Source organism: Danio rerio, chromosome 11, assembly GCF_052040795.2.
Source record: "Danio rerio strain M-AB ecotype USA chromosome 11, GRCz13ab, whole genome shotgun sequence".
NCBI lineage: Eukaryota > Metazoa > Chordata > Actinopteri > Cypriniformes > Danionidae > Danio > Danio rerio.
This window is the reverse complement of record NC_141031.1, coordinates 25,567,622-25,592,908: the sequence shown is the minus strand read 5'-3', so window position 1 is coordinate 25,592,908 and position 25,287 is coordinate 25,567,622. Positions and strand designations below refer to the sequence as shown.

At 36.7% G+C, this 25,287-nt stretch overlaps 2 long non-coding RNA genes across 2 annotated transcripts in view; one reads left to right on the top strand and one right to left on the bottom strand.

Moving 5' to 3' along the window:
- Positions 1-25,287, bottom strand: part of LOC147841789 (uncharacterized) — a 227,344-nt gene that overhangs the window by 47,058 nt on the left and 154,999 nt on the right. The window lies entirely within an intron of this gene.
- The window catches only part of LOC147841783 (uncharacterized), a 751,871-nt gene continuing 730,050 nt past the window's right edge, over positions 3,467-25,287 (top strand). Inside the window, exon 1 of the long non-coding RNA XR_015502597.1 lies at positions 3,467-3,505. This is a non-coding gene — a long non-coding RNA (uncharacterized LOC147841783). The remainder of the gene's footprint in view (positions 3,506-25,287) is intronic.

The following is a 25,287-nucleotide window of genomic DNA, read 5'->3' as shown; positions in this document are numbered from 1 at the left end:
AACTTTATTTATTTTATTAATGACTATAACTTTTATATATATAGTTAAAAAATATTTACTATTTTCCCAAATGTATATAACTTTTACTGTAAGAAAATATCAGAACTCGGTACATACTTTCTGTATTATCTTTGCTTGAACTGAGCCGATCTAATCCTGTTTATATGATTTGAACCTGCTCCCGATCAGGTTTGAACTAGCAGAACTGTTGCCATGACAACAACTCTCGGATCAGCTTTGAAGAACGAAACGATCCTGGATCATGTCAAATCGTCAATATCCAAATCCAGCTAACTGAGTAATCCACGTACGAAGAACGGACCCCTGCTTCATCTTGCTACTGTTGTTACATCGCTTGAATAAATACCCTTAAAGTTTTATCTTTTGTCTTGTGTGACACCAAAATTCAGCCAAGATCTTTTTTTTTTTTTTACCTCAAAATGAAGATTAAGTTGATCATTATGTTGTTTGTCTTCCAAACCTAAATTAAGATATTTTGAATTAAATCTGAGATTCCTGTCCAAACCAAATCACTTTTATTGTAACATAATCAGCAGCACGTGTACTATGATGAGTAAAAAGCTTAGATGCTGGCTCCAGACAATGCAAAATACAGACAGTGCAAAAAACAACAATGGTGCAAAATCATACAACATACTCCCCAAAAAACAAAACAATATACAATTAGCAATGTTGACAGTAATAAGTAGTATACAAAAAAGTGTACACATAGTCAGACTGTTGGTAGAAAATTATTGTTGGTAATATTGTTTTGAGTAAGGATTGGTTAAAGTGCAGTGCATGCTACATCTTGATGGTATGCAGTGAGTCAATCCACTGTAGGTCTCCACACACAAATCTGATGCTTCAAAATGTTCATAATAATAATAATTAATTTATGTCAAGTGGTTTGATCTGCTGATTTTATGTTCACTTTATAAGATGAATAGATTTCATTTACAGAAGGCTATACAATAATGTGGGACAGTGAACAATGCTCAGTAATGCATTTTGAATATTTTATGTTTAGTGCATATTCAGATTATTTATAGTATAGCATATAATGTTGTGATCTTTATTTAAACACATTGCATTTTTTCTTTGGACTATTTATTTGTAAGATTGTGTGTCTTCAGAAAACTTGGAATGAATGGATGATTTGTTTATTTTTTTTTAGGTCTTTGCAGACATTTTGGTGTCCTGGTTGATTAGACTTCCTATTAATAAACATTTTTTTTTCAGATCACAATACAAATATCTAAAGATTATTATTCATTTGTTTTCCTTCAGCTTAGTTCCTTATTTATCAGGAGCTGCCACAGTGGAGTGAACGTCCAACTATTCCGGCATTTGTTTGTTGTTCGCAGCGAATGCCCTTCCAGCTGCAAACAATACTAAGAAACGCCTATACACACTCTCACATTCACAGTTATAAACCATGGCCAATTTTGTTTACCCAATTCATCTATAGTGCATACCTTTGGACTGTGGGCGAAACCGGAGCACCCAGAGGAAACCCACGGCAGCTCTAGGAGAACATGCAAGCTCCACATAGAAATGCCAACTGGCCCAGCCAGGACTTGAATCAGTGACCTTCTTGCTGTGAGGCGATAGTGCTAACCACTGAGCAACCGTGCCACCCTATCTGAAGATGAATGTTTTCCTTATAGAACTGAAATGACATGAGGGTAAAAATATAACAAAATAATATCAAAATTTAACATTTTAGGTAAATTAACCTTCTTATGCTAAACATATGTCTATGAGCCACACAGACTCCTGCATATTATGTCGCATTTATGTCAGAATGAACGTGTCATGAGAGCACATAGCCACAATAAAAACGGCACCATAAAGATATAATTACCCGTGGGAAACTAGGGATTTTCCTTAAGCCCAGACATTCCAGTTTGAGCCCATGTCAATAAACAATTAAGGCAGAAGAACTGATCATTATTATTTACTTTATGTGAGTGTGTTGATTGGTTTGGCTTTATTTTTAGCTCTTATTTACTTGCTTATAGATTTTTAGGTTTTATTTTTATGAAAAAATAGACACTATTCACAAAAGACAAATGGAATGGAAAAACTACAGCAAAAGGCAATTACAATGTCAAAGTCACAGTAAGGTTAAAGAAAGTACTAAATAAAACAACAGTCAGGTGCATGGATACATAGCAATGTATGAAATCAGTACGAATAGAAATCCACTAATGGTCGTGCAAGGTACTCAAAAAAGTACCTCATCGGAGACTATAAAAAACAACCCAGGCTCATTATGGAAACATACCCAGGTCTACATTTCAGGGTACAGTAAATACGTAACTTTGCATACGACTGCTCACAGTTTTTGTTTTTGTAAATTCTGGGGCCTCTTGTATCAACACTGCGTTTGCACAAAAACTTTGCGTACGCCAGATTTCACGCTCACGTTTGAATTTACTAACGATGAAATTAACATGAGAATGTGCGTTGGTCCGCACCAACTTAGTATCTGGTGTACCTGTATTTATTGTGTGTGTTTGTTTTATTTCCATAGGCGACTCCTAGAGACAATGTTAAATTGCACACTACAAAGTATCGCACATGTGAAATACATTGCTATTCATTTATAATTGATAAAATGGGATAATTTACACCATTTTTTTTACCTATTATGTGATTTAGAACATATAAAAGCATTTGCAAATGTATACAACCCGTAGCCTGTGGCAATGGCAGTGTTGGCCTTATTAAAGGACATTGCCAATGCTCGAATCCGGAGGGAACACATTTTTTAGGGATCACAGTGATTTTCTGGCTCACGTTGATGACTGACTCATTAGCTGTTTCAAATTTCAATCCTCAGCTCTGTGCTGACTTGGGTCCAAATTTGGAAAGAGAGACAGAAAGGAGCCTCCAAGGTGGCAGGGTGCGTGATGGGTATCTTTTTGGTGTGTGATGTATTTAAAGATATTATTCCAGCTTTCCAAGTTCAAACTTTTATTTTATTGAGCGTAATTATTTAACTACGGTTATCTATTATTATTATAAAACACAAACTGACCAAGAGCGCAGATACAATGATGCCCATTCTCACACTCGGTCAGTTGTAGAGCGGGCGATTGGGCAGCTGAAATGCCGGTGACGCGGCCTTGATTAGAGCGGAGAGGTGCTGCTATACCGCCCTAACAAAGTGTTCCTCTAACACATCTGTGTCTCCCACAGACAAGGCTACTACTCCAGACAGTAAAGTGACGCCCATAATTGAGGCAACTCTCTTCTCAATGGATGTTAGTTCAACAACCCCCCCCCCCCTCCTTTTGGTCCATACTTTGATGGTGCACCGCTGTTCTCCTCTTAACCTGTTCCATTACATTACACCATTTCTTTTTAAATTCATTTACAGAGTGATGTTCAGACCCCACTGAATTAACCGTGTCAGCTAAACTCTTTTCTACTCTTTTTTTATTCTTTTTTTATTAAATCCGGAGGACAAACTTGCAAATAACACGTCTTCTCCGATGTAAGTTTTTCTTCTTGCTTGATTTTGCCATTGCTTTTTTGTTTGGGTTTGCCAAAGTGGAGTCATTATCATATTCATATGGGAAGGAGGCAGGGAGGGGTTTTGCGCTTGTGCATGTTGCGCTCAATTTCACGTTAATTCGGATGTACAAAGAGGAAATACATGGGATTCCGCGTACGCAGTGTTTCATACATCTGATTTTTTTACTGTGTATGCACATTTACAGCTTTATCCTTACGCAATGTTTTAGTATTAATTCAACGCAAGTCTTTGTACATGAGGCCTCAGGTCACTGTTTACACTTTTTGATGATCTCAAATTTCTCTTCTCGCCATGTGATTTCACCAAGCTTTCAACTTGATGTTTATTTATTTATTTATTTATTGCTTTTGTTTTTCCTGGTTTCTGGACCTTTTCTTTTCCAGACTGAGGCCTCTTAAAACTGGTAACAAAAGAAAAGCTGTCCATATAAAGGTAAGCGGTCAGCTGGTCTCGCTAAAAGTAACAGAAGCTTTCTGTGACGTCACACCACCCAGTAGAGTTAATTTTAAAGAAATGCAGCCATACATACCTCTGTCTACATCATTTGCATTTTCCAGAGATGTAGACAGGGGTAAGTATTCACAATGAGCCAGTGTTGACAAAAAAAGTGTCAAATGGCAAACTTTAGACAAAGATCAAACCGCTTAAAACACAAATAAAAAATCTCACTCTGAAAGAGACTATCCAAGATCTTGATCCTAGACCCTCTTCAATCAATGTAACACAAGATCCAACCAGCAGCTCCACAATGGGAGGCAAGCATTCTAAAGCCTGATTTATACTTCTGCGTCAAGTGACCGGCGTAACCCACGGCGCATGCAACGCGTGTGGCTGTGCATTTATACTTCTGCGCGCTGTCTCTGTCGGTCTGCATTAACACTTCCGAAACGCTAGTTGGCAGTGAGGTGTAAATGTTCCTCTGTGTTGAGTTTCTTCTCTGCTTTTTTGCTTTTCCTGAACACTTCCGGGATGTACAAGTGGCTCAAACTCGCTAATTTTGAGGCAGGAACCGGCGGACGTGCAACAACTTTAACTATGAGGTAAACACAAAACAAAACTTTCCATCCGGAGCTCCTTCACAGGACTCCACACTTGTAAACAATCGCTCGCGCCATTCGCGCGGCTCTCGGTCCCGCCCAGACTTGTCAGCGCTACCAAGCCGACCAATCACAGAGCTTGCGGTACGCGTTGTTGCGACGTGTAGTTAAATTTTTTGAGAGGTGCACGTCAGCAACGCCGAAGGCCACGGCGAAGGGCTATGCGTCAGCGCCGTAGCATACGCCGGCGTTTGACGCAGAAGTATAAATCAGCCTTAACAGGGATGCTAAAAATCACAGCTTCTAACTCTTTTGAAGCCAAGGAAGTGAAATTTACTTGCACATCTGAACTAGCTGGATTCTGCTTAGTGTTTCACACTGAAACCTGCTAGTTTCTGAACTGGACTTCTTAGGGGAACCAGAATGCAAGTTGTCAATATATAGTCTAAATGTCATTCTGTAAAACAGCCAGCAAATTTATGGTTACATCCTTCCCTCTTGAATCCAAATGGATTTCAAACGGTCTCCTCCTGCTCCTCCCATCTCATTCACATTCTCCTCTCCTCTCTCCACCCTCTCTTTCTGCACCACTTCACACAGACCAGCTCTCTAGCTATCCGGACACATAATCAATAGAGTGAATGCCAGGGGAGAGAGCTACTACATGGATTTCCAATGGGCTGCCACTGGTGTAGAGAGAAAAAATAGATGGAGAAAGATAAAATATGAGCACCATAGAAGTGCAACCACACATGCTCACCTTTAACCTTTCATTCTAATTGGGTCGAATGGTAAACTGAGGCGCTTTAGCGTGTGGTGGTATAAAGGAATAAATGTGAATACTATGGCAACAAGTGAAACTGGAAATTGTTCTCAGCGTGTGAGCCTCCTCCATGAGACTCTACAGATTATAAACAGTGCTCGACAAACAGTTTGGTTTACCTCAAGAAGAGTTTCCTACTCATTTAATTCTCTGTTGAAATAGTTTCTTCCATTGAGAGAGTTTATGTTTGGTGTTGTGTTTGGATCAATTGTTGCCAAACCTCAAGTCCTGCAAGTGTCTTATCTCTCAGAGGCTTTAATGTGGATTAAATGACTCATCAAGGCTGTTTAAATGGTTTTTAATGTAGACTGTGAATTGTTGATGAGTAGTATTCCCACCACAAGATCGCTTTGGGATTGCTGATTGGTTTGCTTGAGTAGCATTTAGTGTGATAATGTTATCTTCGACAACCCGGCAGCCATCTTATCTGTAATATGACCAAAGTAAGATAGTCTCCATAAATGAGTTGAGCGAGTCTGACATAAGAGAACATCAGAGAAGGGGAAAATAAGGTCAAGATATGATCTGATCCATTTTTGAAGACGACAAGAGTGACCATGGCGTTTCTGTTTTGCTGAATTTATCAACATAGGCTCATTCTGAAAACATAGCCCTATATTTATTTCTGGAGATTACGAATAATGTAGCAAGAGGAATTAATGTATGGCTGCATTTCGTCTTTAAAATGAACACTACAAGGTAGTATGACGCCATTCTTTTTTGGATTTACCAGCTGACTGCTTTCCTTCGTATGGCTTTTCCACTTACCAGTTTTGTTCAGTGGCTCGCCATGTACGTCTGAGGATTTGAGACACAGAGCAGAGTTGTCCAGGACAACGGCATTTAAGTCTGGAGTGGAACGGGTCCAGAATGCAGGTAAAACAAAAGCAAAACCCCCCAAAAATAAAACAAACAAGTAAAATCTAAGGGTAAAATCTAAAAATGTGGTAAAAAATACAGTTTTTCTTTTTCTGGATTGCTTTTTAAAACACTGTTAGTTGGGTTTAGGTAAGTGGGTGGGTGCTTGTCAATTGGTGGTTTTTAAAACACTATCGGTTGGGTTTAGGGATGGACTGGGTAGGGGAATTGGCTGGTCAGTCAGTCTGTCAGTAAGTTAGTCGACAGCGGTCTCTGGTAAATGTCTGCAGGAAGAGTAGGTGTGAAGGGAACCCGCGAGAGAAATTTCAGATCTTAAAAAGCATACACAGCGCCCTCTGGTGGATTCGTGAAAACAAAAACTGCAAAAAAAAACATACCTCCTGGGACATATTTGGCACTCTTCAGAAAAGTATATTGAGGTACATAATCAGAATGAGCCTGGATTGGCATGTATACTGTGCTATATTGTTTATATCCATACTGTAAAAAGCGCTGTAAGGTGGCAGTAAATATAAAAACAAACATGGCTTTATGTTGATGGAAGAGCAAACAATAACTCGACTTTAACCTCTCTGGGCTGCTATTGTCTTTTTACTGACCATAAGTGTCAAAAAAGTAGAGACCTGATTTTGCTGTGAAAATAAGCATACATGCACATTTCAAATAAAGGATAAGACACTCTCAAGGTTTAAACTAGTTTTTTGAGTAAATCTATTGACTTAATTATTCATTCATAACATCACATTTTATTTTATTTTATATTTGTTTAAAGTATCCTATTCACACAGATCCACAAAATGGAATAATAGCCAAGGACCTTTCTTTATGATCTACCAAAGAAAATACAAAGTCACCTACATCTTGTGTGAGTAAATAAACAGAACATTTACATTTTTTAGTAAAATATATTTTTAAAAAAGAGCAAACCAAGCTGTTGCATTAGCTTTTTAATTAGATCTGAGCGTGCATTGATTAGCACTTAATTGCTTAATGAAAAATAAGGCATTCTACCGTTCATTATTGTTAAATGCGAGCATGATTTCTAATAACCCTTGAGATTTATGAATATGAAATGCAATGGCATCCTCATTATAAATTTACCCAGCGTGAGACAGGAATCCAGCATATGTTTAGTTCCCACAGGCTTAGCCAGCGCCTTGAAGTGGAACCACTGAACAAAATGTGTAGGTCCTCTTAATTTAGGTTAGAGATGAACAAATCTTTCTTTACAATTAAAAAGAGCAACTAAGATTGTTTGATTTCAACCAGCTCAGACATGTTACCTTAAACCACCCTGAGCGTTATATAAGAGCTTTGATCAGCAAAACGAATCTATTTGGCTTCATATTGAATTTTCTTAATGTGCTTCGTAGCTTTTATAATCATTTAATCGATCAAAGATCCATTGTACCAAATGCTTTATGCCAAGTAATGGTAATATTTGAGAAGAAGGGGAATATATTGTTATCTGATCAGTTGTTAATAAGGATTAAAAGGGCAAATCCATACAAAGTGCCCTCTTTGGTAGCTACAGTTAGCTATGGTACAGAAGTAACATATCACAGGCAATTAGAAAAGAAATGCACAGTGATAAACCCACAACAGGGAGTGAAAACCTTTTGAACACACACTTTAAATGAGCTCTTTTTTTCACTGCTTGGCTATAGAATGTTCTGAATTTCCCCAGACCCAAAATGAAAGACTTTTTCCTCCGAGGCACAAAAGCATGCAAATCAATTTATGCCGTATTTTTCTTTTATTGAGACAGCACTGAAATTTGAACTTTAAGGGGTGGTGTTTATGACTGCAAACTGTAAAAAAGGACTCCTACTTTCTTTTTAGGTCATTGAGGCTTAAGATATTCATTTTTTATCATACAGAGGGAACACCCTTGTGAACTAAACGGGTTGTGCATGCAAATAACATGTAAAGGTAGAAAATGTGTGCATTCAGAAGCATCACATTTGCCTGAGATCAATGATAATGATAACAAAGGTTAAATAATATCAATAATTGAAAGAGGTATTATATAACACACATGTGAAACTGAATGTCTCAAAATTGTTTATTAATCTGTCTCCCTAAAGTGACTATGGCAGCTCTCATAAACTGTTGTTTCAATTTCCCCTCATTTTGAACTTGCTATTGTCTTTTTGTTAGGTTTATCTTCATTTTTTGGGTGTCCGGCATTGTGAGATACCCTATTCTTAAAATATAAAAGCAACAATTTTTATGTAAACAGACTTGTTTAGCTGCACTGTGTGACACTTACTGGCTACTTTTTAGGTACACCTTTCCAATTGCTCCTCAACGCAAATTTCTAACCAGCCAATTACATGACAGCAACTCAATGCATTAAGACATGTACGTGTAGATTTGGTCAAGATGATCTGCTGCAGGTCCAACTGAGCATCAGAATTGGGAAGGAAGGTGATTTAAGTGAGTTTGAAAGTGGCATGGTTGTTTGGTGCCAACGGGCTGGTCTGAGTATTTCAGAAACTGCTGATCTGCTGGGACTTTCATGCACAACCATCTCTAGGGTTTACGGAAAATGGCCCGAAAAATAATAAATATTCAGTGAGTGGCAGTTCTGTGGGCGCAAATGCCTTGTTGATGCCTCCTGATGTTCTGATGGCTACTTACAGCAGGATAATGCACCATCCCAGCAGGTACACAACATCATAAGACGTTATTATAGGTCATGACATCAGGTGAACAAAATTCAATGTCTAGCCAGTGTCTAAGGACAATGCTGTTTTGACGTCTGATAATGACGTCAAATTACGTTGATATTTGGTTGATTTTAGGTTGTGTTGGAAAGTGACCAAAATCCAACGTCTGATAGATGTTTAAGTAAAAATGTCCACACATTGTCAATGTGTAACATGATTAGATGTTTATATTTGGTTGATTTTAGGTTGGATGTTGGACATTGATGTCGGCCTGACGTTAGGTTCTGATGTCAACTCGATTTTCATTTCCAAACAAAATCCAACGTCCCCAAGACGTTGGGCTACGTTGGGGTACAGCGTCAATAGGACATCATGTTTACATCCTGTGTCCGCAGGGTTGTCATAAAGCATAAATAATCTCAAACTGATTTCTTGAATATGACAATAGGTTCACTGTACTCAAATGGCCTCCACAGTCACCACATCTCAATCCAATAGAGCACCTCTGGGATGTGGTAAAACAGGAGATTTGCCTCATGGATGTGCAGTCGGAAAATCTGCAGTAATTGTGTGATGCTATCATGTCAATATGGATCAAAATCTCAGAGGAATATTTCCAGTACCTTCTTGAATCTATGCCACAAGTGATTAGGGCAGTCTTGAAAGCAAAAAATGGTTCAACCTGCTACTAGTAAGGTGTGCCTATTAAAGGCTTTTATTATGTCATTATTGAGGTCAAACAATTGAAAGGTATCACTTTACTTGGGGGCTTGTTCATAAGACAGCCATGACACCTTTATAATCATGGCATCATTATTATAACTGGATTTATGCATGCTTATGACAACTGTCATTAAGTGTCGTTTGCCCAGTTATATCAATTTAAATGCAAAGATAACATTGTTTGAGGTGTCTTTGTCATGACAACTTGACACAAACAAATACATCACAACCTTTCCTTGTTGTTGTTATCGCAATTTGACATTACCAAGACAATAAAATGTGTCAGTGAAAACTTTACATTACCAGTACAACATAACTTGTCATTAATCTGTCATAAACATGATTGTCATGAGGTCATTATTTGTATTATTGTGTGAATAATATTTTTCAGATCACTTTTTTTTTTTTTTTTTGCCAGTGGAACGAAATGAATTTGTCATTAAAACTTCCCCGTGAATGTCAATAACAGTGTCATTAATATTTAACAACATTTTTATGACAAATTCGATTTGTATTACTGTTGTTGGGGTAAAGAAAAACGGATGCTGTGATAAAATTCATAAAACAATTATAATGGCCTCACAACAACTATGTTTATGTGAGATTTATGACAAATTATGTTGAACAAATTAAAAGCACACAACACATCTTTTACATTCCGTTCTATTTGCTACAGTTTGGAATTTTGAGAAAATAATATTTTACCTTCTAATAGCACTAAGAATTTAATCATTTTTAAACCAAAATACATTTATTTGAGATTAAAAATAATGATTAAAAATCCTACACTATTGACATGTTTTGTTCTTGTTTTGAGCATTAAGTCACTCAATTTTGTTGAATTTTCAGGGAATACATGACATCTCAAGTAAATGTATCATGATTTAGGAATGGCCTGGTTGCATTCTTCTGTATGTAAAAACAGTTTTATGTCGTCTTGCAGAGATTGCTGTGTTTGTTTCTATCTTTTATAAGCTAGACATTACTTCTATTCACCTATAAAATGATCAATACTAGCCAGCTTTAGATGGCAGCAGACATATTTTGCATTGATTTTTCCATTGGCCTTAATTCCTCCATAGCTGATGCACATTGTGTCCATCCAAATAAAAGTTGCTATTTATAGTACAGAGTCTGTCTGCATGCCCAAAAACAAATAAACAAATTAATTAATTAATTAATAGAAAGGTAAACAGTTCTGTAAAAGCTGCGATTCACAGAATAGAAAAGTCCAAAACTATTTTGAAGAGTTTAAGAATAATATTCTTATAGCATACTCTATGTTTAATTCTGATATCCGATGCTACTTTTACAGTCATTACTGATTTGTAATGCCATTTCATGGAGCACAATATATAAAGTTATTTCATTGATTTTGGGCTTTAGATTTTGAGAACACTTGGCAATATCAACATCAAATGAAAATTTCATATTACAGATTTTCTAAATGCATAGAATAGATATTAATGCCAATGATTCACTCTTTTAAAAAAATGATAACAATAATAAATAGATATTAGCAATGTTTGACCTTGTAGTTGTTTTAAATCAACATGAAATAACTAGATCGTCTAGTGAAAATATCGTACTTCTCTCTAGATAAGACATCTCAATTCATTTAAACACCTTTATCTGCTACCATTTTCGTGTGCAATGCCCACATCTTAAAACCAATGCATGAAACAATGCATAGTTTCACTTGATGTATAACATGTACACCGATGAAAGTATCAGTCATGTTATCTTCCTATAAAGCACTACGAATTACAGATGTACACAAACATATATAAATACAAAGCTCAGTCATGAAACTGATGCATGAGCAATTAATCTTTTCCCCCAAACTTTGTATCCTAATTCCTTTTTGCTTCCAAACTGATTTTAGTGCAGCACATCATATAGAAACTGTTTTAGCCCCCTACAGCATTTGCCCATCTGCTATTGGGTTCTCTCTACCTTCCCTGCAATAGCATGCATCGTAATCCCTGTCATGTTTTGGAAGTAGTCTTCACTCATGCCAGCAGAAGTGTCCTAGTAAGCCAAGGCAAAGCAAATGTATCTTTCTTCCTTAACCAGTAAATGTTGTTGAAATCTACTCCAAGAGTTGGCATGATTCAAAGGAACTTGCCTTGCTACGTACATTTGATTTTGACAAGGAACAAATGCGAGAATGCCTAAACTGGAAGACCTAACCAGAAAAAAGAAAATAGACATTGCCACACTATGGTTATTTGATATAACATGACTCCAACACATCAAATTCAGAATGATCACAAATCTCATTCTTCATTGATTTTCTTATCGGCTTAGTCCCTTTAATAATCCGGGGTCGCCACAGCGGAATAAACCGCCAACTTATCCAGCACGTTTTTACGCAGCGTATGCCCTTCCAGCCGCAACCCATCTCTGGGGAAACATCCACACACTCATTCATACACACACTCATACACTACGGACAATTTAGCCTACCCAATTCATCTTTACCACATGTCTTTGGACTGTGGGGGAAACCGAAGCACCCGGAGGAAACCGACGTGAACGCAGGGAGAACATGCAAACTCCACACAGAAACACCAACTGAGCCGGGGTTTGAACCTGCGACCCAGCGACCTTCTTCGACCTGCTGTGAGGCGACAGCACTGCCTATTGCGCCACTGCCTCACCTATTCACAAATCTGAATACATAAATTCACTAGCAAGCTCTTTCATTTCATGCATAGATGACTCTCTTGCTCTGTTAATGTTAATATAGCTGCTTAGAAAAAAAAGATTTCAGTTTGCATCTCAAGTAAATGAGATTTGATATACTGTAGGAATGCGTAGACATTGGTATTGGACAACAAAGCAAAAGTAATGAGTGCATTTCTCACAACATTATTTACATTTGCACAACAGGTAATGCATTTCTCAAAACAATTAGTCATTTGTGCACATCCTAGTAGCAGTTTCACATTCCTTCCAACACATTGCAGATGATTTTGGAAATGCATCAATTGCTTTTATACAACTCTCTTCTCTTTATAACATTATGATTTGCTTATGTCATGTCAGTCAAAATGAACTAAACTTGTAAATGCTGAATAGTCATTCCACATAAAACTAACAATCCTCATTTCATTACTTGAGTCATTACATACAAAAATGTTGTACCTAGCTGTCAAAATCTGTCAAGCAAATTTTGTAAAACAAATTTAAATCTTTATTTTCCTGAAAATGTCTTTAAAATTTAACAATTTGATGAATGATTTACAGACCTGTGTATGTTGTAGGCTCAGTTCCAATATGTACTGCAATATTGTATACAGTTGTGCACAGTTCAACCCAAAGAAAGTTTATGTTTGTTGAAAATAGGGGTGTATTTATTATTTTGCACAATGCTGTGAATAAATTAGAATTGCAAAGAGCAAATGCAGTAAAAATGTGAAACATACATATTCAGTGTCTTGTACTTAGATACCTCACTAAATGCAGTGATGTCTAACTTTACTGTAGTTTTCAAATGGATGTGCAAATTGTATATTGTCCTGTCCTGAGCATTTTCAGGAAGTGACTGAATCTGACCAAAATCTGACTTTTTTGCATTGGAACAAATGTGCAGAGTAAATGTCATAATGAAAACATGGCAAAGCCATTTGACTATCTTGATCATAAACAATGGTGTCAGGACTTTTCATCCCGATGACACTGACACTTTCATTGACATCAATACTTGCTTTTAAGGAATGAGCTATCCCTTTTGAGCAAGTGACGCACTTTTGCAGGTTATCATCTAGGTTTTGCAGTTTGTACTAATTGTTTTGCGAAATGTATTAACTTCTGTGCAAGTGTAAATATTGTTGTGAGAAATGCAACAAAGCCACTGAGAAAAACTGCAATAAAAATCCTTGAAAAATGAGATTCATTTTGCATCTCAAGTAAATGTATCTTAGATAATAATACTGGAAAACTGAGCAAAAAATACTGGGAAAGATTTTTATTTGTTGCAACGTTTCAGATTAGAGAAACATATGGGTTTTATGGTCCAATTTACAGTTTTTCTAGTTTGCTTTGACCTGGTTAAAGAAACTAGGTTCCTCTTCATTTTCATTTTCACTATCCCAGCAGAGCAGAAGACAGGTCTTGCAAATGTGTAAACCCTTTCTCATTGGGTTGACACATTTTCCCCACCATTTTTCCAAACAGTTAACACAGATGTCATTCAAGCAGTCCAAACTCCATTGTTTTAGTTTTGGTAACCAAACAGAATCCATCTATTCCTAACTATTAAAAACTACCAACATCAGTGTGAAATCACTGAAGCACCGGTTTGACACTCCTTCACACAAATCTTCAATTAGCCATCATTCTGCAAACCTTATAAAAACGATGGAAGGTCTGTGTTGTTCTGTGCCAGCATTGATGGAGGAGGTCAATATGGCTATGTCCTATACTCCCAATAGATTTGACTGTATATTAGTTTACATGTGTTTTCTCTAATATTTACAGTATTTTATTACTTTTGTCTGTTTTTTTATATACAGTATTTCAGTTTTCAGCCACAGTTTGAAAAATGTCATGAATTCAATATATATTCAATCAAAGCACATCTTATTCTTGATCCAATTCTTTGCAAAAAGACGAATTTGACAGCCCAAATAGAGACAACAAATGCCATTGGCTATAAGCTACAATGGCAAGCAATGGTGGTCCATTTTGAGTTCTGTATTTTGTATTTTGTTGTCCATTGTGTAATGATTAATTAAAAGAGCTCATATACTTGTTTGCAAGTTGTGTAGTTTGAAGGTGAAACTAGCTTTTGTTGCATATGTTAAATGTTTTGACACGATATGTGCCTTTTGCAAGCTAAATGTGTCATTTTGCCCATGAGTGCCGCGGTTTAGGCCTGTGTGTTAACTGTTTTGAAAATGTGGAGTTTCAGTTGACAACTGCATCCAAGCAATCGAGAAAAACTGTAAGACCAGAGATCCTACATTGCAGCAATATATGCCAAGACAAAGCATTTAATTCTTAGCAATGCTAGCTGATTTGTCAATATGCAATCAAGATTTTACATATGCAAAAACTTCCATTGTATCTTCTATTTCAATATGACACGTTTTAAGAACTCCTGACATGGTAGAAAAAAGGGTATTGTCTATTTTGATCCTGGAACAACATTCCACTCAGCCTGTGCTTAGTCAAAACAAAACTTGCAGGTTTAGATGATAGATAGATAGATAGATAGATAGATAGATAGATAGATAGATAGATAGATAGATAGATAGATAGATAGATAGATAGATAGATAGATAGATAGATAGATAGATAGATAGATAGATAGATAGATAGATAGATAGATAGATAGATAGATAGATAGAATACCACTTAGATCATCTATTTCATGCTTATATGTATCACTTAAACTCTGTTATACAATCACCTGAAGGGATTCCCAGCCGCTCTCATCTCTCTCATTATCGTCATAACTCTGCGAGTACTGGACCTGCTCCAGGCTCCAGGGACGATGACTCCCCTCCCCATGCTGACTCAGTCTGTTTCCTGGCAGGCTTTCTCCCTCTCTCTTTCTGGCACCAAGCGTCAACAGTTGGACATTTGGAAGCAAAACAGCTTTAGGACAACAGTGGGGCGCTGTGGACAATGTGACAAATACAGACTTCATATTGAGTTCCAGGTTTCAGTGATACTAAAAGATACATATAGTACTAGCATGGTGCAAGTAGTTAGGGATAGAGTGCATCTCAATCAGCAGTCAAAAGTTTGTAGATCAGTATATTATGCGTATATTCCTGCACTGGTAAGAATCTGGACTGCTAATTACAGCCAAAGCCCCGTTAAGGCCAGTTATTTCACTCGGCGGCCATCTTTGAAACACCTCTCGGGCAGTATGCTTGGGCAGTCTGTCTGAATGGGGAAACATAAAATTTTCCAAAACCGCTTGCCAAGTTTACGGTTGAATTTGAATCATCAATAAAACTACACAACAACTGTCTCTTTAGATTGATTTCTAAATGTTTGAATCACACAACATCTGCAGAAACTCACGTCTGGTCAGAGCCCCTCCCCCGGAGTATTGTCAGTCTATAGCGATTGATGAGTGGCTCCTGTACTGGAAAGCAAGCTTTATTCGCTAGATAGTGATCGGTGATTGGCTCCAGTACTAGTGGGAGGGGCTTCATTTCCCATACTGACCGCTACATTTTTCCCCATTCAAAAAGATTTGTGTGATATGTCTTGTGTAAAGTGTTTTACACAATATACTCCTTGAAAAATGTCACTACTGGTATTTCTGAATAAACATATTTCCAGCATCTCATGGTAATTCGCTAACATTTTGTCAAATTAGAGGCATTATAATGGTTGCTTTTTAAAACATTTTTTAAAAAAGAAATTAAATCACATTTATTTCCCAAACATGAAATATTTACACTTTTCTCTGAGATATAGTTGTAATTTTCCCATATTTATATTCATTGCTAATTATATGCATACTTTGAGTGTTACATATCATCCTTGCAGGCACAGGACTTCAACATGACAATATATTGGTGTTGTACCCCAACATACCCCAACATCATGGGGAGATTGGATTTTGTTTGGAAATGAAAATCAGGTTGACATCAATGTCAACATCCAACCTAAAATCAACCAAATATCAACGTCTAAATATGTTACACCTTGATGTTGTTTGGACGGTATCACTATGACATCTATCAGACGTTGGATTTTGGTCACTTTCCGACACAACCAAAAACCAACGTAATTTAATGTCGTTTTGGACGTCAAAATAACGTTGTCCTTAGATGCTGGCTTGACATTGAATTTTGGTTACCCTGACATCATGACCTAAATCTAACCTAATATTATCATCTTATAATGATGCGTGCCTGCTGGGATAGCAACATTTCAATCATGAATTCAAATAAGGCAATGTAGCTAATATTATGGCCACTATCTGCATAATATAGAAATATATCTTCAAATTTAATTAATTAGTTAATTACTTAATGGGTGGGCAGTGGTGTGTGTTGAGTTGGCTTGCATGCTTTATTCCTAATGCCTCAGAATTATTGTTAGTGTGCATCAGACATAAGGGCTGCATGATTTTGCAGGGAAAAGGGGACATTGTAATGTTTGTTTTTCTTTAATATATTGCGAAATAAAACAATTTCAGCAGATGACGTAAATTGCTCCATTTGGAAAGAATTCATTATTCCAGAATGAATGGGGTGATTTTGTAGAGGAGTGCATCTGCATAAAATATACAAATTACAGTAAAGACAAATAAAAAAAGAACAAAATTGAAAATAAATAAAACATAGTTTTTGTTTATCTAGGGAGTCTAGCGGTAGGCTATTCAGGTACAGAAATTGAATAATCAAATGGAAAAATAGCACAGCAGTCTTCACTGTTTAAAATAAAAACAATTAATCTTTGTTAAAGCCACAAACATTGCAGTTAACATTATTTCTTGCACTTGAATACTTTAAACCTGCTTGAAATGTTATCACAATATAGCAGGCTTTAAAAACCTTTGCAAATATACAATTAATCCACAAATAGCATGTGTTCAGAACTATACTTTCCATTCCTTGCCCTAAAACTACAGTTGAAGTCAGAATTATTAGCCCCCTTTGATTTTTTTTTCTTTTTTAAATATTTCCCAAATTATTTTTGACAGAGCAATGGAATTTTCACAGTATGTCTGATAATATTTTTTTATATATTTATTTTATTTTGGCTAGAATAAAAGCAGTTTTTATTTTTTATTTTTATACAACATTTTAAGGACAAACTTTTTAGCCCTTTTAGGCTAATTTTATTCGATAGTCTACAGAACAAACCATCGTTATACAATCAATTGACTAATAACCCTGACTAGCCTAGTTAACCCAATTAACCTAGTTAGGCCTTTAAAAGTCACTTTAAGCTGTATAGAAGTGTCTTGAAAAAAAATCTAGTAAAATATTTACTGTAATCATGGCAAAGATTAAAAAAAAATCAGTTATTAGAAATGAGTTATTAAAACTATTATGTTTAGAAATGTGTTGAAGAAATCTTCTCTCCTTTAAACAGAAATTCGAGAAAACAAATAAACAGGGGGCTAATAATTTAGGGGGACTAATAATTCTGACTTCAACTGTATATATTGTGCAGCCTTAGCAATCGTTGGGAGGACTTTGCAATTGAAAGAGCCCTTAAATGTCGGACTCAATGATAAATGCCCTAACCAGGCAGCTGATTGAGATGCACCGATAAGTCATTCGAGTGACGATAATAATCCTGCAAAGCCAAGGGGCAAGTTGACTCACTATCGTGGTAAACTAGTTAGAGAAAATAAAAAATGAGGCAAAAAGCAAGATGTCACCAGAGGGGTTGGAAACACAAGATGCACCTGTAAATAGGTTTACTAATGTGAGGATTCGTGAGTCAATTCAATACAATGCTGCATACTGCCTGCTTTGGCCATATTACAATGTAGCTGTTTGCACTGTCACTTTTATCTAATTTCAGGTTTGAGAGGTAAACAGATGTGTACAGAACTGACTATGCTCTTTTGAAGTATACCCTCTGGTTACAATTACCCAGAATACAACAGTGCGAGCAGTGTTTTTTTGTTGTGTATAGTACACAAAGAGTTTTATTTGTGTCCATTTATTTATATTTTTCTCAGGCTTAGCCTACTTTTTGTCTTCAAGAGAGAACTCTTATTCCAGCTGGAGCATGAGCTTTATGCGAGCTCCATATTTTCACAAGTGTCAAATAAACAAAGTAATCCATTGGAACGCGTTTCTCAATTAATGCCCCCGGTTTACCCCCTTTCGATCAAAGAAATTGCGAGAGTAATTAGAAAATCTCATTTGCGGCTCGCACATCAGCCTTGAGACTCACTCACAGTGCTGATGAATGGCCGCAGATCTCTCAGGCCAGCGAGTGTATATAATGAACACCACAGGCGTGCAATGTGTCAGAGTAATTGATAGCTTGGATTACTGTCATTTCGCCTGTTCTCCCTGATGTCTCTGGGTTGTATCTGCCACTGAGTCGTGGCGTTACGGTTCCTCACACCTTCCTGCTCGCTGCAAGGCATCGATAGACTTTAACTGAACTTTGGCAAACACAATATAACTGCAACATAAGGAAGGCTGTGTCATACATATTGTAATCATTGTGTTATATAAAGTTCAATAGCTTTTGCACATTTTTTAAATTCATTTTTTCTTAACACAGGGTTTCATTCACTAATAATGTGAAAAACTAGTGAATTTATTTGAGTATTAAAGAGATAGTTGACCCAAAGATGAAAATTACCTCAGAAATTATTCTCTCTCATGTGGTTTTAAATCTTTTTGAGGCAATTTTAATGGGTAGTTTTCTGTAAACCAATTTAAAAATGTATTGTATAATAGTGAATAAATGAACAAATAAATAAGGGCGCCATGGTGGCGCAGTGGGTAACACGATCACCTCACAGCAAGAAGGTCGCTGGTTCTAGCCCCGGCTGGGTCATTTGGTATTTCTGTGTGGAGTTTGCACGTTCTCCCCTTGTTCGCGAGGGTTTTCTTCGGGTGCTCCGGTTTCCCCCACAGTCCAAAGGCATGCACTGTAGGTGAATTGAATAAGCTAAGTTGTCCGTTGTGTATGTGTGTGAATGAGTGTATGGGTGTTTCCCAGTGATGGGCTGCAGCTGGAAGGGCATCCGCTGAGTAAAACATATGCTAAATAAATTGTCGGTTCATTCTGCTGTGGTAACCGCTTATAAATAAAGTGATTAAGCCAAAAATAAACTGAATGAATAAATAAAAATAAATAACTAAAAACAACATGGAGAAAAAAACTATAATGAAAATCAACTTTTATAAGCTGTTTGGACAGAACTGTGTGTTGGTATATAGTATGTCCATTGTCACATTGGAGTGATATAAACCCAACAAGTCTCTTTTTTAAAAATTTCGATGTTAAAATAGGACCCAAATCCCAGTGAGGCCCACAGCAACATGCATTTTTCCACACGCACTGAATTGATTGACTGGTACCATATTTCTATAATAACATGTACACACATTCACAGAACATTTTTTGCAAATAAACTGGGATTTAAACATCTGTTACAACTCTCTGTGATTTTTATAAGTTTAAAACGTTTTTAAAACAGAGCGTGTTTATAATAAAGACAGAAAAGTTGCTGTCATTCTTAACCGCTATAATCACCATCAGTAAACACACATATAAATGTCCAACCCAGGCTCACTCTGAAAATGTAGTCCCGCGGACGTTTTTGAGGGCCGCTATTTATGTAGCCGGAGGTATGTATGGCTAAATATCATTTTTTAAACTAACGATACTGGAGGGGTATGATGCCTTTCGTTTTTTGCACTTACCGCTGACCTTTGTGTGGAGGGCTTTCCTGCTTTCAGTTAGCTCGTCATGTACATTGGCGGACTTGAGAGAAGCTGACCACGATGACGACGACCGTGTTTGAGTCCGGGGAAGAGTGGTTCCAGAAATTAGGTAAGACAAAACAGAATCCAAAAAATAAACAAGTAAATAACAGGGTGAGAATGTGGTAAAATCTGAAAACGAGGTAAAAATCAGATGAGGGCTTTTCTTTTTCTGGACATCTTTTGTAAATTGTGGGTTAAGGGAAGTAAGCGGGTGGGCGGGTCGCGGGTCAATCGGTAAAACTGGTTGGTTTAGGGAAGAAGGAGGATGGTGGGTCGGACGATTGGCCAGTCGCCCAGTCAATCATTCAGTCAGTCAGATAGATGGTCGTTCGACAGGGGCCTTTGATGGGATACGTGAGAACAGCACGGGGGAGAACAGCAGTGGCGAGAGACATTCGAGACCTCTGCCTCTGGGGACGTATTTCGCGGTCTCCAGAAGCGTCTACGGGACTACGTTTTCAGAATGAGCCTGGGTTGTATATGTCGGTGTGTGTGTGTGTATACTGCAAACAGCATTTGTGTGAGACATCATTTCAGAAAGGCTTAAATAAACTCCACCACAATACATCAAATAAACTAGGTTTTTACTAGGTTTTTTTTGACTAATGAGCTGTATTTCAGCTTCATCCAAGTCTGTCACTGTGCTGTTTATCTGACGTAACGCATAATGAGAAGCAGACAAGCATGTGGCAACAGTGGGCGGGGAGAAGCAGCTCATTTGCATTTAAAGCCACAGGCTACAAAAACAGCTACAATGTATTCATACACCAAAATGGGCCTGTTTCAGAAAGGATGTTAAGTGAAAACTTAGAGTATTTTAACCCTGAAATGAGAGAAACTCTGGGTTTTCCGTTTCCGTTAAGCACATCAAGATAAGCTGGAGAAAGAAATGGAGATCTCTTTTTTTCAGATGTTTTCATGGGCACTCGTAATTTCTGCGCTCAATTGATAATGCCTTTTTATAGTCACAGTGTGTGTGCTTAAAGCCTGATTTATACTTCTGCGTCAAACACCGGCGTATGCTACGGCGCTGATGCATAGCCCTTTACCGTGGCCATCACCGTCACTGACGTGCACCTCTCAAAAAATGTAACTACACAACGCAACGACGCGTAGCGTAAGCTCTGTGATTGGTCGGCTTGGTAGCGCTGACGAGTCTGGGCGGGACCGAGAGCCGTGCGAATGGCGCGACACCACACGAGCGATTGTTTACAAGTGTGGAGTCCCGTGAAGTAGCTCCGGATGGAAAGTTTTGTTTTGTGTTTACCTCATAGTTAAAGTTGTTGCATGTCCGCCGGTTCCTGCCTCAAAATGAGCGAGTTTGAGCCACTTGTACATCCCGGAAGTGTTCAGGAAAAGCAAAAAAGCAGAGAAGAAACTCAACACAGAGGAACATTTACACCTCACTGCCAACTAGCGTTTCGGAAGTGTTAATGCAGGCCGACAGAGACAGCGCGCAGAAGTATAAATGCACAGCCACGCGCGTTGCCTGCGCCGTGAGTTACGCCGGTCACCTGACGCAGAAGTATAAATCAGGCTTAACTCTGAGTTGGTCTACTCAAAGTTGATTGACCTAACTCAGATCAGCTATTATGAAACCGAAACCGAAAACTCAAGTGAACTCAAGTTCAAGTTTAAAAGTCACATTGGTTGAACCTGCTTACTGAAACAGGCCTCAGATGTATTTGCAAAAGAAAGCATATTATTTTTCCCCAATATTATTGTAGGAGCTTTTGAGGAAACTGCAGGTGTTTTGTGAAGAGATGAAAAGCTAATAAATTAGCTAATAAGTTAGAAAAGCTAAGAAACCTGTTGATACCTTTATTTAAATCTTTATTTTATTTTTTTATTTTTCTTCTATTAAACACAATTTTGATTGGTTGCTGATGAATTTTCATCAATTTTGGTAGTCAATGTGTCATTCTAACTAGCATTTCTCAAAATATCTTCTTTTGTGTTCAACAAGAAAAAAACCTCAAAGTATGTTTTGAACAAATAAAGGGTGAATAAAAGGTGGCAGGGCTTTTATTTTGGGTAAACTATTTATTTAATGTTTCTTAACAGATTCACACAACAAGTAAACACACACTTCTGTCTGTTCCTACCTTTAGTTTTAATGGTAGAATGTGTTCCCACAAGTTAGTAATTTACATAAAACATGCACAGACTATGACCTTATAAATGCATTCCATACAAACTCACCTCTCTGAAGTTCACTGACGCACACACACACACACACACACACACACACACGCACACACACACACACACACACACACACACACACACACACACACACACACACACACACACACACACACACACACACAGGCCTTAGTGTGGTTGCCATCTTTAAAATAACACTTTTAGGCAATAACATTCTCTAAAATAACACTTTTATGAGATTTGTTTATTATATAATATATGTTAATTTTATAGAGCAATCTTTCTGCATGAAAACAGTTAAATGAGAACCACTGTGTCTTAATCAAATCTAAATTAATTTAGGGCTACATTTGTTTGAAGCACAAAATGTTCTCTTATCTCTGTTGATTGGTATAATTCAAATAAATATAATTCAAGTAAACTATAGAATATGATTTCCTGTTTAGTAAGTATTTTATTTATTTTGTTTGTAATATTTTAGTCATTTATTAGTTGTTTTTTTTTTTGTCAACTCATAAAACACCAGAAGTAAATACACCTGGCTCAAAGGTAAAAGGGAGATTCAAAACAATAAAATAGCAATGCAGCTTTCAGATTTTCTGATTTATTTATTTATTCACTAACTCTAATACATTTTTATCATGATTTACAAAAAAACCACCCATTTAAATGTCATTAAGTGTAACAATACTTTAAATCTCCCCAAAATCTTGTTACGTGTATGTAAGAATCATTTGCTAACATAGTAAAAACTCCAGAGTTCACAGTGTAACCATAAAATATTAATTCTCCTTTATACTTTGCCATTGTCTTTTAAACAACTAGGTTTGTGGGCTTTTTAATCAGTTTATTTAATAATATTTAGTATGAAGACTTTATCGGTTACATATTTTAAATGTACATATAATTGATAATTGTTGAAAATATATTTGTTAACACTTTATTTTGATGGTTTATTTAGTAGACTGTCTGCTTACTATCTGTTGATATTGCTCCTTTAACAGACATTAAACTGACTATAAGAAACTTAGCAAGTAGATGTCAACTTATACTAATCCTAACCCCAACCTAACAGTCTATAATCTAATGAGAATTAGTTGGTATGTACTGTAGATGTAATGTAACTTATATTCAACAAACAGACCATCAAGTGTGACCATGTAATTTGCATGGTAATGAAACATTATTTCTGTCATGCTCTGACACATGTTTAATTAGACACTATAATGGCATTTTTTATATTTAAAATCACATTTGTAACATTAATTTGATGTGGATACCAAAATGAGACATCTGTCCTTGAACCATCTCCTTTTTTGGCTAAGCACGCTTAAATGCAGCAAGTATTGAGGACAGATCTCCTAGTTCTGGCCTTCTTTCTACGTCCTTTCTGCCTTATTTCATTTATTTATTTTAGCTAAATGAACTGTTCTAATCATCTAAACTCACATCAATCAAACTAAGTAAAAATATCTGAAAACCTCATTAAAAAATATAAAATTTTATATATATATATATATATATATATATATATATATATATATATATATATATATATATATATATATATATATATATATATATATATATATATATATATTATTTTACAAAATTGGTTAAAGAGTTTTATTGGACAAATAAAGTATCTAGACTGAAACAACACCCTGATACCAGCTTTACCCACTAGCAAATAGGTTTCACCACACCTTTGACTGTTCAGAAGTCAGAAACTGTGGTCATATCTGATTTTCCATGCAGACATTTCCACAGACAATCATAATAGTTTACACTTATAATACTTTTAAAAATGCTGAATGCAATGTTGAAATTCATGTTTGCATGGGTATGATGATCACACATGCATATATGTGAAAGTGAATGGAAAGAAAAGTTTAATACTTCTCCTTTATCCCACCTTTCATCTATATCACAACACTCCTCTGCACAGTAAAGCAAACCTTTTTCTAGGGTTTACTTGAAATCCGAAATCAAAAAAAGCTTAAGCTTTAAGGTGTATATAGTTTCTTTTTGTGGGTAACCTTTATTAAGGTTTGTGAAATACTATGATCAAACAAAGTGTACATCTATCATGATATTTGAAAGTGTGGCTTTCTCTGTCAGACCGCAACAACATTACACTACTATACGCATTTACTTCTTATCAGTCGTCTTCAGAGAAGCAGAACTTCCACTAAGCATATTAATCCATAGAGAGTGCTTTTTTTTTGTTTTTTTTTTTATGTAAACATGGAAGAGATTTAGACTTCTAAGAAACTCCAGCTTTTCTCCACTTTCTATCTTTTACTTTGTATTCACAATGGAACCAATCACTCAAACTCCACCAGTTTAGATGATTTCAGGACACAAAATGAATCATGTTGTATGCTGTATCATGTTATTCTGCCATCACACTGTATCTACTGTACATAGACTGTGGCGATATCACTGCATTTGTTTATGACTAGCGTATACCATGACAACTGGAGCGAAACAGGGTAGCGAGCGCCGCAGTGGGCTTCCTGTGAGGATCCGGGCCTGGCATGCGATTCAGAGCATGCCATTATTTTGTTAGTCATGCATACAGGGTCACATGGATCGCAGCTGTTAACTAGTGTGAGAGTGTTCACGGTAACTCCCCTAATATTCTCCATCACATAGACCTGTGCAGTAGCATAATAGCTTAATAGCTTGATTTATATTGTTGATCTGGTTCAGACAGAAGTTGAAGGGTGCACGGTGTGAAAACATTTAGGATGGTGTTGACAGTGCATAGCTTGAGACGGGAAATGAACATTAAATATCTGCACAGCCAAGATCTATACAGAAAGACTTCACATTTTAAATGCCCTGTGAATGGCATTTTAAAAGGGGTGAAATGTCATGTCGCATTGTGTATTTATAAACATATGTTGCAAAACTACTTCAGCATGAAAAGCAACTAGTTTAAAACTTTTTAAATTTCCAACATAGCTCGTTGGAAATATGTGCCTACAATTTT